The sequence below is a fragment of the Chrysemys picta genome, chromosome 3 (assembly GCF_011386835.1).
Source record: "Chrysemys picta bellii isolate R12L10 chromosome 3, ASM1138683v2, whole genome shotgun sequence".
Lineage (NCBI taxonomy): Eukaryota > Metazoa > Chordata > Testudines > Emydidae > Chrysemys > Chrysemys picta.
In genome coordinates, this window is record NC_088793.1 from 144,556,783 (window position 1) to 144,569,814 (window position 13,032).

The window sequence follows — 13,032 nt, forward strand, 5'->3', positions numbered from 1 at the left end:
TTAAACCAAGGAGACAAAGTATACTATTTGTAAACTGTTGAAGTATGACCCACCTCTACCAATTCACCTGGTCCAATGGATTGGGCACAGAGCTGGAAGTCAAAGGAGCTGAGTTTTACTCCTAACTTAAACACCAACTGGCTATGTAATCTTAAGCAACAACAACATGATAAACTGCTCTGGGCCTCAGTTTTCCCATCTGTAAAATAGGGATAGTTGTTACTTTTTGATCTTCGTAGAGCAGTTTGCGATTTCAGAATGAAAAGGACTAAAAGAAACGCAAAGTATAATACCCTGGTCAAGAGATAAAGTGTTTGCCCATGGTGTAAACACGGAGATACAGAGTACAGCTAAAATGGGACAATTATTTTTTTCTTTATTTCAAATGAAGAGAAGACAGACCTTGTCCTTCAGTGAAGCTTCCCAAAAGTCAAATGTTTATAATTTCATCTGAGTATTAGAGTGACGCTAGCCAGCCTTTAAAATTTTGCCACGAGAGGGCACCACCCACTGCAAATGAGAGTTAAGAAGTCTGGACATTTTGTCACACCACAGCAATAAATCAAAGTGTCAGGACTTGAGGTGGAAGTTTCAAATGCTGAATAACTAATTTTTCTTCCAATTTGTTTGTTTTGGTAGGTTCACGTTTAGAGAATGAGAACCAGAATTGTAATACATCTGTGTCCCCATCTGAGTGTGGTGGGAACATGCTGGGCGTCCTGTGCAATAGACGTGTGTTTCGTGTACACACACATCACAGTGTTTTATATTGACTGTAATATGTGGAATAGGCCACTATTATATCAATTCACATTCACAAATAACTTTGCTGAAAAAGAGTTAAGGTTGAATGTTCATTTTTAGTTACATCCAACTTGTATCCAAAAGATTTCTTGACAAAAATCCTGTGCCTTTAAAAAAAAAAAAAAAAAAAGGCAAGATGACACATGATCTGAAAGTGAGGAGTTAAGGCATCCAGCCACAACCCTGTTGCTATACAATTCTCCATTGTTAAGGATCACCAACTCTTTCAGGACTGCTAATAAATATAGTAAACAGTACTACACCTTACACTGATTTCTAGGGACCTGAATAGTAACCTCTTTTTGTTCTGGTAACTGGCCTATTCCTAGTCTTTGCTTTCTACTGCTCAAAACATTGTTTATTCCATGGCTGGATTTTACCTCACTCTGGTTGCTATGTTTTCTTAAAAGCTCCTTGTAAAGAACTTCATCCAACTTCTCTTGAAATCTAAATAATTTCTATTCACTGCTTTTGCTTTATCAGCTACTCTGTTAAACCTTTCAAAGACTTCATATAGGTTAGAGAGGTACAAGCTACCACTACAAAAGCTGCACTGCTTTGTCTCTATCATATACAGTGAAAACATATTAATTTGCATAACAGTTATTTTGTCTGGAAGATTTTACTGAAGAGGAAACAAAGAGCTTCTGCTGCTGTTGTGGCATATGACATTCATTATTCTTTGTGCTGTCCAAGTGGGGGGGGGGGGGGAAGGAGGGAGCCACATAACGTGCACTAGCCCCACAAGCAAATACATTTATGACACACAGGAATAATAGTAAGAGACTGGGCTTTACTTCCTGGGATTAGTCACCTGACATGGATCAGGAACACAAAAGGTTAGCAATCCTGTCTGTTTTAGTGCCTGCGATGTTTAATCTCTATACCAGCGACATTCCAGTCGCATAATCCCATAAAATCATCTATACAGCGGATATTGCACTAGCAATGTAAGCGTCCTCTCTGAAGGCCACAGAAAAAAGGTGATGAACACTGATCTCTGGACACTTGAGACTCATTTCAAAGCTTGGTGGTGGAAACCCAACACTTTGAAAACATTCATCTCTGCTTTGCACTTAAACAACCACGAAGCCAAAGTGCCGTTGAAAGGGAACTTTTGTGGTCTGCCTTTATTTCATGACCACAATCCATGGTACCTTGGACACTGAGCTATCGCCAAAACCTTGACAACACCAAAAAGATGATCAATACAAGGGTTAACGTAATTCAGAAGCTCCTGGGCAAATCATGGGGATGTGATGCATACATATTTTGAAAATCTGTACAAGCCCTGGTTTTGTCCACAGCAGAGTGTTGCACAGCAGTTTGATGCAATAGCTCCCATCCCAATCTCACTGACACTGAAATCAATGCTGCATTCAAGATTATTAACAGCTCTCTCAATACCATGGCTTCCAGTTTTGGCAGGCATCATACCAGCCAACATCAGGCAAGACACTGCTGTGATCCAGGAGTACAATAAGATCATGGCCACTCCAGAGCTACCAATACACCAAGATCTCAATTCACTGCCACTCTCCTGATTCAAATCCAGGAAGCATTCCTGGATCCATGCATCAGTGCTACAGGCCAATGGAAAGAATGCCAGCACTCACTGGCTTGAATCGTGGGCCACTTGTGATGTCCCCAAAGACCTGATTGAAGAGCCAACTAAAGAAATCCAAGGAGTTTGCCTTCCCCATAGGCAGTACAGCGCACGTAGCCACGTTCAGACAACGCACTGAAGGTGTGGATATTTCCTGCACAATGAAAAAAATCAAAGAATCACCAAATTGGTATTGTGATGGGACACATCATGGGCAACTGCCCAATTCACACTTACAGTGGCGGTACAAGGGGGATCCACCTAGCTAACCCAGAAGAATTAGAATATCTTTTGAATTTTAAGATTAAATTATAATCCCAACCTGTTGATTTTCAAATGCCAGATGAAAGAAAAGAATCTTGTATCGTGACAGAGGACAGGATTCAGGGGCTGCCATTACATATTCCACCACCTTTTTTGTTTAAACTCATATGCAAATAAAACAACAGCGACCAAAAACCACCACCTCAAAAAACAACACCAATTAATGGACTACACAACTGGAGACATCTCAGATGGAAGTCAGTGTAGATGATCTGAACATATGACAGATGAGAGGCTTATTCTGCCTCCGATTGGACATCTGTCAATAACTCATTGCCAAACCCGATGGCTTCCTGATCACATGACCACTTCTTGTTCCCAAAGCAACAGCTGCGCTCCATAGCTCAGGGGGTTAAAGCAATGGTCAGGAGATACACGGGTCATGGGTGCTAATTTCATGTGTGAGGGGGTAGCCATTTTGGACTCTTCTCACTGGTGGCTTGTCTCCCTTCCACAGTGGCTATAGAGGTGCATCTATAACCTGTGTTGGATGTTGTGCTTTTTCATTTTCAGTTCCTGGGGTGAAGGGAAATCAATGGAGTTAGGCACCTGATAAGATTTTCAGAAGTACCTAGTTGCCTGTTTGCATCTTTAAAAATCTGGCCCTAAGGTCCTTTTGCCCATGAGTATCTGAACAGATAAGTCCCATAAAACATTATGAGGTGTGTTGTGACATTCTAACAGCTTTTCTTTTTACTATTGGAATTGATTTTTCTGTTAAACCATTTGAATTTGCATCTTAAGGGCTTGATGTGGTGTGCCCAAATGGATATATCACAGAAAAAATTGCTGAAATTAGCCACTTATGAAGTCTGGGCCATTATTTGTTAGTAACTCATTTGCAATCAGGAAGCACACATGATTTCAGTGTTTCTATTGAATTCTGTTTCCTCTACTTATTTAAGCACTCATCCTTGGCCAAAGCAAAATATCTGGGGCCCTCTTCATATACTTAATAATGCTCAGAGGGCACTGTGAATTATGATCAGCATTTAATTTTCTAACCTCATACTTGGAGGGAACTGGGTTTTTCTAGAAATACTCACTCAACTTCTTTGGGTCATTTTGTGTTTCTCATTTGGTCTTGTCATATTTTGTTTTGGAAATGACTTGATTACATTTGTTATGTGCAAACTGAATAGTAAGTCCAAGCCAGTCCTATATAAACTTGGTGCTTTAAAAGGGCCATTTTCACGAAGATGAAAACAATCATGAGCCAAATCAGTGGGGAGAAGGAATTTGAACAAAACCACATGAATGAATGAGACATGGGAACTATTTAAGACTATTTTACTAAATGCCCCAAAACCACAATCAAGAAGGAAAGCAGCACTGTTTTTCATTTCTACCTGAAATGCTTTTATGGGCCAAATTCTAATACTCTTGCTCACAAAAAGTAGCACCCAACTCCGTGCTATTTGTGAAGTAAGATGCTACTCCGGCTGCATAAAAGAATCAGAACCTGGCTCTTAAAAAGCAAGTTCTGTTTTTTAAATGTAGCTCACAATTAACCAATTTATAATCCTCAGACCTACTCAATGTATTTCAGTCTTCTAGCTGTAGTCCTTTTCCTACCAAACAAACTCACAAGTCTCAACTTTAGTGTTGCTGAAATGCTGAAACTAAAGAAAATGGAACCAAATCATCAGTAAAGTTTTCCCAAAGAGCAAAACTTGACAGGTCTGACAGACTGGTGGGTACATTTTAATTTCATCTTAAGAAAATAGAAATCCCTACCAAAAAAAAAACAAAAAACAAGTGGGAGGGAGCAGAAATTTAAGAGGACCGCCTAATTCAGCAGCTAAATCAGTGTAAGAAGCTCTGCATGTGTGTTGGGGGGGGTAAGACAGAGAGTGAGTGAGTGAGTGAGTGTAATGTAATGTGCCTTTCGAAGTGCTGGGAGCTTGATGGGAATGTTTGATTAGCTCCACTCAGAAAAAGAAAAGGTGCCCAGGCCTCCTTTTCCTGCTTGTTTCTGATTCTTTAGAATAACGTTGACTGGAGTTTGTGGTGCAGAAAAACTTGGAAAAAATACCACATTCATACGGTGAGGAGAAAAGGAATACACCTCAGGCAAGGTAATTCTGATGTTATTACTGTGTTCTATAGCTCTGTTTATGGGGAGGGGAAAATTGTTTGTTTGTTTGGTTGGTCAGTGTGGAATTAAATACATTTAGGAAACTACAGAGGGTTTTTTTTGTCTAAACTTTTACACTGAATTTGTGTTACGAAAGGTCCTAAAGGGGAAGTAGAATCTATACAGTGAAACTGTTCTATATATCATATATAATTTAGAAATTCTGTATTAAACCATTACTCAAAGTGTATACACACACAGCCTTAGCAATAAAGGCTTAATGATTTCATTAAATAGTTGTGTAATATTATGCGCACACACAAATAGATCTATACAGTTGAAAGAAACTGCAAATTGTGCAGTGTTCTTTGTAGACTACTTTTAAACTATATTCGCTGTCAAGTCTATTTTGTCATTTTTCTCTGTGCTCAATAATGTGTGAATAAGTTGTGTACAGGAAGGATGAATGGTAGCATTAATTAACATGAAGGTAACACTTAGGAATACAAATCACTGTGATATCGTATTTTAAATTAAATTGTTTCACTGCAGCAGATAGTATCGAATCCCCTGGTAGATGGATGTGTATACAGTAGAGTTGCTACACACTATATATACTTTGGTGCTGAATGCTTGTTCTGCTGGTGGGACTCTAAAACTGAATAGCATTACTGAACCTGCCGCAGCTGCTCAGCTCCCCAGGAGATTGGATTCTTGATAAGTCTTTAAAATGTGATTTGTGTCAAACCAGTACAAACATGAACCAAGTGCCCCCAGGAAACATTTCACAATGAGAGTTCTGAAGAGTAAGTCAATATATGCTCCTAGAAGTTTATGGTAACTACACCACTTTCAGAACCAAAAAGGAATTACAGATCCTCTTTGGGGCAGATTTTTTTTCCCCCTTCTTCATAACTTCAGAAATGTAACTAATCACCAATGGCAAAAACAACAACATACTCCAGATAAAATGTTAAAGGTGTATAGATATTTTACATTGCAGTAAATCAAGAAGTAGAGAAAAAAGCCCTAAGATTTTCAAATGGAGTTTTACGGTACACTTTGCTCAATAAAAAACATCCTGCATTTTACTATACTCCGGCTGCTTGTACATCTTTATTTTCTATGCATAAAGGACCATAACTTGCAGTCATTATTGAGACAGACTTGTCATTGAAGTTAAAGTAAGGGCTGTAGGAGCTGGCCCTTAATAAGGTGCAAACAGAACTAAAGAAAACTCACTACATTATAATCACATCTTATTTTCTCAGTATTAAATTAGCATCTGATTTCGAAGAGATTTGATTCTCATCCATTTTTATGTAATCTAGCTAATTGCTTGGCAAGGTTCATATCACCTGTGGTGAAAAAAAACACATACTGCCTTTTTGTGATTCAAAGGCAGGAAAACTCTACAATTTTTTTTTAAAAGTCTCAGTCTTAATATCATCTGAAATTTCATCTTATCACCTTTCAGATGAATTATGTTTTCTTTGCTTTGTTGTTATATGTAAAGATGGTCATTTTGCTTTTAATGGGGGGGGATTATTATAAGAGGTTTGAAATTATTAAATGCATGAGGTCATATAAAAATACCATTGTCATTTATTATTTCTATCAATTACTTATGAGCATTCATTGCTTTTGTGCTAAAAGTAGCCCTGAAATTTATGTAAATTTGTTTTAAATGCTTGATTGTAGCTGGCCCTACACTGGTGCTTAAGGAGAGGGGTGGCTTTAACTCCCTCACCCTCCCATTATAGCCTCTATGCCTCAAAAACAATCCCTGAGAGAAAGCATGATCCAGTAGATAAGGTGCTAATATGGGATTCCATTAGATTCCCTGCTCCGCCACAGATTTCCAGTGGGGCCTTGGGCAAGACACTTAAGGTGAAATCATGGTCCCATTGAAGTCAGTGGCAAAATTTGTCTCACTGTGGCTCAGTTCCCCATCTATAAAATAGGGCTCTTACTACCTCCCTACCCCACACACATAGGCACCCACTGTCAGCGAGCTCCCCGCAGCGCCTCCCGTCTGCCAGCAGCCCGTGGGGGACGGGATCAGATGGGCACAGGGCCTGGGCTAGAGAGGGGGCCTGATCAGCCCTGGGGCCTGGAGAAAGCCGGCACCTGTGCCAACACAAGTGTCTTGAGACTAACCACATTAAAGATTGTGAGGTGCTCTTGGTTACGATGGCCCTATGAATGCCCAAGAAAGATCAGGTGGGGTCTGTAGACACTAGTAATGAGTCCTAGCTAACAAAAAGTCCCACCCTTCCTTCCCTGAGCTGGAGCATTTACTGCAGCAAGTGGCAGGGTGGTGGATCTGCTGTTCCTGAGAGCCCAAGGAAGTATTCTGGCTGTGTAAGAATTCCGAATTGGACAGAATTCCTTCTGGGGCCCCTCCAATGTGGGCTGTGGTTTAAAAGGCACATTCTGACCCTAAGAATTTAGGACTGGATTACCAAGTAGGCACAGTTGGTAACCTGACATCTATTTTACTCCCAAACTGAATAACAATTTAATCTCTCTAGATTCTGCTCTAGGTGCTCATCACTATAGCATATATCTCATTGGTCTGTGGTGGTGGTGAAGAGGGAATATGAAACAAATTTAATAGAATTAAAAAGATCCAAGAAGTCAAAAGATAAAATGAAGAGCTATTTTAAAGGATAAAACTTTGATCCATGGCTTCTGGATATTTAGGAATAATAGTGGTGCTATAAATTGTTAATACAGCAACACCATAGGCAGCTGATGAAACTATAGGCCTAAATTCTCCCATGCTTATGCATGAGTAGTACCTTACTCCATGTGTAGTTCCATTGTTAGTAACCAATGCTCAATTTGAGAAAGTGGAATAGAATTTGGCCATGATTTGGGACAAAGTATTCCCTATTCTCGCTGCCATTGGAACAGAGAGGATATAACTCTCTCTCTTCTAATGACCACCCTATCCAAATAACAACTGATTTCTACGATGTTTAGAAAATAAATTCTGAGTAAAGATCTTGGTTCATTCCTTGATAAAAGAGGTCTCCATCAATCTTGGACCAAGTACAACCAAGGATTCTTTTGCATCCGGTGTCCTTTATTTACTGCATATTTCATACTTGGAAATCTTGGATAACAGCCTCACTTCCACTCCAGCCTCTCTACACCACACGAAAGGGACAAAGTGGCATAAAAGGGCTCTAAAAGCCCAGTATTCAGCAAGAGGGGTATTTCCCCAGTGCAGACACTGTAGATAGAAGACAGTCACAAGACTGCCTCACACAAACACCCTCATAACTTCCAGCATGGGGAGTATGCTGGGGGGTGAGACCACAGCACTGTAAGAGATTCTGGGCACTGCTGTGGCCCATAAGGCAGCCTGAGAGTGTAAATTAGACAGGCCCCCAGGGGTGTCCATGTTATGCCAGGAACATCTCAAGTCCCTGAAGTAGCCCAGAATTGGGAGGGTGAAAAGGTGGTTTAAAGCCACCGTAGTCCTGCCTCCCCCTGGGCTGCAATGGTGGCATTAACGTGTGGCCAACATAACACATCAAATTCATGGCCTATGTTCTTGAACTTATCAATATCTAGATGGGCTGTGTGGGTTATGTTTAGCATTTCCATTTCTATAGTCCCACTAAGATTTTATGCTTGAAGGGGTGTGTGTGTGTGTGTGTGTGTGTGTGTGTGTGTGTGTGTGTGTGTGTGTGTGTGTGTGTGTGTGTGTGTGTGTACACACACACACAACTTTTTTTTTTTGCTGGCCATCCATCTAGAATTATTCTCTCAAGCTTTTGTAAAATTGGGCCTTGTTATTCCTCTGAGCATGTCAAATTTTGTTTTGCAATTGTGGCACCATTACTTCAAACCCCTCTCCCTGCAGCTTTTTGCTTGCACTATTATATGTGCTCTTGAAACCATTTCTGCTATAAGAAACTCTTTGCCATGCTTCTATATCATATTTAATGAACATTCTGCAATTGTTTGCAACAGTAATATGGCATCCAACAATTTCTGGTCTGTTTCTATCCTGGTTGATTTCTGTCCATCAAACAGATGCATGAAACTGCTCAGAAGGTAACAACTGCCAGTACTTCTTTTTGAGTGTTGGCATTGTTCTATTAGGTTTCTAAAGCACTAATTAAAACATATGATGCTGGATGATCATCTTGCAGAAAGGACAGCCCCCAGTCCACATGAATTTCTATTGGCTGAGATTTGCTTTTGGTTAATCTTAAAATATTACAATACCAGTGCTTTGGTAACATTATTTAAATTCCACAAAACCTTTCTCTTGCCCTTCATCCCTGTGCCATTCCACACTATTCTGAAGAAACGTTCAGAGTGGAACTCCTAACTGTAACAATTTACTTCCACCACATCCAGAACCTTGAAAATCTGAGCCATAATGGTTGATATATACCTGTTGGGACAATCCTAAAGGAAAGTCCCTTAAATGTATTTCTACCACAGGGAGCTTTGAAGGGGCTGAGATTTGCACTAGAGGTTAGGGTTAAGAGCTGGTTTTAAAAAAACAAAAACAAAAAACAAACAACACGTGAAAAATTTCAAACAAAATGAAAACTGTTCTAGTTTTGGGCCCCCTCTAACTCCTGGATAAGGGGGGAGAGGGAGGGAGAAAGAGAAGGGGGTAATATTAAAACAAGAACTGAAATACCAAAAAGTTCTGACCAAAAAGAATTTCCACAATAATTTTCATTTCAAATCCATTTTCAATCTATTTTTCATTTAAAATATGTTTCAATGAAAATACTTTGTCTAACTGTAGTTTTCACTTTCACTATTGAGTCATAGCTGCCAAAACCCTTAGTTCATATTCAAAACTGAAAATACTCTTGCTCCTTCAAATTTAGATACAGCTTCCTCAACTATTCTTATAGACAGTACTCTATGAGAGTAGTTTAATGGCCTTATTCAAATCTTTTTGGACCTACACACATCGTTAATCTGCTTTGTTTTATTATCACGATCATACAGTTAACTCATCCAGTTGATGTCTGTATCTGCTCAGATATAGACATCAATTTTTATCATTCAGTCAATTTCAGCTTTTTCTTTCTCTCTCAAGGCTAATGGAAATTTCCACATTTTTGGTGGCACATTGAGATCTATATCAATGTGATGAATTATCCTTAATGCATCTTATTCTGTTTCTTCAAATTCTTTACATATATCTTCTGCATCTTGTGAAGTGACAAATTATACACCTATTTGATCAACTGCATTTACACACTGCTCTTCAACCCTTAGCCTTATAATGAAGCTCTGTAACATAACAATCTCAATGCTCTTACCTGACAATTAGCTTCTTTTAAAGAAAGTGTACCATTCCCAAGTGAAATTCTTGCACGAGTCAAACTATTCTTGAAATTTCTGAGGGACTTTTTCTATCCACTTTCAGTTCTTTCATACCCCTACCAGAATGTATTGTGGGTTTCCAGGGGGCCTGTATATAGAGCAGTGTAGAGAATTTTCCCTTCTCCAGTATCACTTGTTTACAGGAAAATTTAGAAGCAGTGAAACTGCCTCCTCTATCTCTCTGCCAGGTTCCCTTCAGTGTTCAGGAAATGTCATTTGTTCTATTTTTGCCCAATATGTAGTTTACTTCTGACACCATTTAATAAGGGTGCAACATAGGTCAGAACCCACTGACTTCATTGGCTATTTTACAGCTACCAACCAGCTCAGGTCAATGTTCCCCACCACATTCTGCACAATGCATCTGCAGATCTTCCATTTCTAAGCATTGTGAAAGAAGTGCAGATGGTGTAGATGGGAGGGCTTTGGCTTCTTCAGCTATAGGATGCTGTTTTAGGAAAAAAGGATTGCTAGGAAGAGATGGAGCCCACCTGACCAAGAAAGGGAAAAACATCTTCACACAGCAAATTGCCTACCTAGTAAGGAGGGCTTTAAACTAAATAGGTTAATTATGACCAGATGTTTAACACCATTAATATAACAAGGGGGAAGGAACACATGCCAAAATAGGGAAGGAACAGTTTAAAGAATATTTAGATAAGTTAGATGTATTCAAGTCAGCAGGGCCTGACAAAATTCACCTTAGGGTACTTAAGGAACTAACTGAATCCATCTCAGAACCATTAGTGATTATATCTGAGGACTCATGAAGGATGGATGAGGTCCTAGAGGACTGAAGAAAGGTACTATGTTTGCCTATCTATAAAAAGGGGAACCAAGAGGTCTTGTGGAATTATAGACCAGTAGACTAACATTGAAACCTGGGAAGACACTGGAACAAATTAACGAGTAATCAATGTGTAAGGAACTGGAGGACAATAGGGTGAAAAAGTAATAGCCAACATGGATTTATCAAGAACAAATCATGTCAAACCAACTTCATTTCCTTCTTTGACTAGGTTGTTGGCTTAGTGGATGATGGTGGGGTGGGAACACTGTAGATCTGATGTATCTTCTGATGTAGTGAGGCTTTTGACACAGTTCCATGTGACATTCTCATAAGCAAGGTAGGGAAATGTGGTCTAGATGAAATTACTATAAGATGAAATTACTCTTTCCTACAGTCCTTGGAACAATGAGACTACACATTTGCCTCCCAAGATACTTGTCTATGAGACATGGAATTTTGGGGTGTCAAGTTTCAGACTTGGATGGGCTATAGCTGCTATTCAGACTGTTGAAATTAGTATGTAGAAAATTACATACAAAAAGCCAAATATCAGAACTGCCACAGCTCTTTGTCAGGATAAATATTTAAAACCAAGTTTCAATATCCTTTCTATCCAGGTTAGGTTTAATTTTGCAAAACTGAGTTCTGTGATTTTCAGGGTTGGTTTGGGGACAAAACTTTGCACCACAAGTTACATGACTAGTTTTCCTGGTCCCAGATTGGTTGCACTTATCCCTTGCAATAAGAGTAGCTCCACCACTTGTTTTCAGATTACCACAGAGGGAAGATGCTTCGTGTCAAACTCTCCCTCATTATGCAGAAGCAGCAGACTTTAAAAGCTCTCAATGTGCAAAAAGTCAGTAAATCACTATCATCCTGATCTGGAGAGGTGTTAAGAAGCTGCAACTCCAGCCTGAGGTCAACAGCAGTCATGGGTGCTCATCTCCTCTCAGGATTAGGCCCCATAGTTGTGGAGAAAGGTAGGGACTGAAGGATGTGATTTGGGTTCCATTTTGCTTTTGACAATAACTCTAATATTAATCATTTAATGTTTGCAAAGTGCTTTATATATCCTTTAGCTAAGGATCATAACTTACTCCTGAGAGAATTATGCACCAAAAAAAATTTAAAATTATGCACACAATATTTTAAAATCCTGAAAATTGTATTTGTCAATAAATAAATGTGGCTCCAGCATGGCAGTGGGAGCACAGGCCATTGGCTGCATCAAGGTGGGAGATCACCCTGATGCCCTTACCCCCCTCTCCCCCAGGACAGGGACTTAGCAGTGAGGCTGCACCTGACCCTGACACAGCGCAAGGGCTGGGTCTGCCCCAGAAACACCCAGGGGCCCTGCCCCTCTGCACTAGGCGTGGGAGGGCAGGCTCAGCCAAGTGTGGAGGCTTGGTGTGGGGGTGAGAGGTTTCTGTGTGGGACAATCTAGGTGCGGACAGCTGAGTGGGAGATCTGGATGCACAGGAGCTCATTGGGGGTTCCGGGTGCAGGGGCAATGGGACACTGCAGGGGATCCAGGTGAAGGTGGTTGAGGACCAGTGGGGAGGGGTCTGGGTGTAGGGAGATGGGGCTCAGTGAGAGGGTCTAGGTGTGTGCGGCTTAGTGGGGGGGGGGTCAGGTGCCAGAGGAGTAGGGCTTGATGGGGTGGGGGTCCAGGTGCAGCTGGTTGGGGATTAGTGGGGCAGGGGTCTGAGTGTGGGGGGCTCATCAGAGGGATCCAGGTGTAGGGGGTAGGGCTTGTCAGGGTGAGGGTTCGATGGGCCTGATTAAGAAGGGAGCCCCAGCTGCTGTTGCTGAGGGGACGCCACAGGCTGGGCGCCTTCCCACCGCAATTCCCCTGTACCCTTTTCTTCTCTAGCTCCCTCCCCTAATTCCCACATTCCCCTCCCCCTGCCCTGTTCCACCCCTTTCTTTCCCCACTACCTCTTCCCCCCCCACTCCCTCTTTCCTCATTTCACCCAGCCCCCTGTACCCAGCCCCACCGCAGGCACTCACTGTTGCACAGAAAACAGGAAGGTTCCCAGCACACAGAAGGGGAACACG

At 40.9% G+C, this 13,032-nt stretch overlaps 1 protein-coding gene across 8 annotated transcripts in view; it reads left to right on the forward strand.

Annotated features, from left to right (window-relative positions):
• The first annotated feature begins 4,309 nt into the window (after window positions 1–4,309).
• The window catches only part of VIT (vitrin), a 77,682-nt gene continuing 68,959 nt past the window's right edge, over window positions 4,310–13,032 (forward strand). For 6 of the 8 annotated variants that reach the window (XM_005296254.5, XM_024110866.3, XM_065589201.1 and 3 more), the window contains exon 1: window positions 4,673–4,812. The gene's annotated coding sequence lies outside the window, so the exon portion shown is untranslated. Of the gene's footprint in view, window positions 4,428–4,542; window positions 4,813–13,032 lie in introns of those variants that run through there. The other 2 variants (XM_065589200.1, XM_024110864.3) reach the window with 2 other exon arrangements.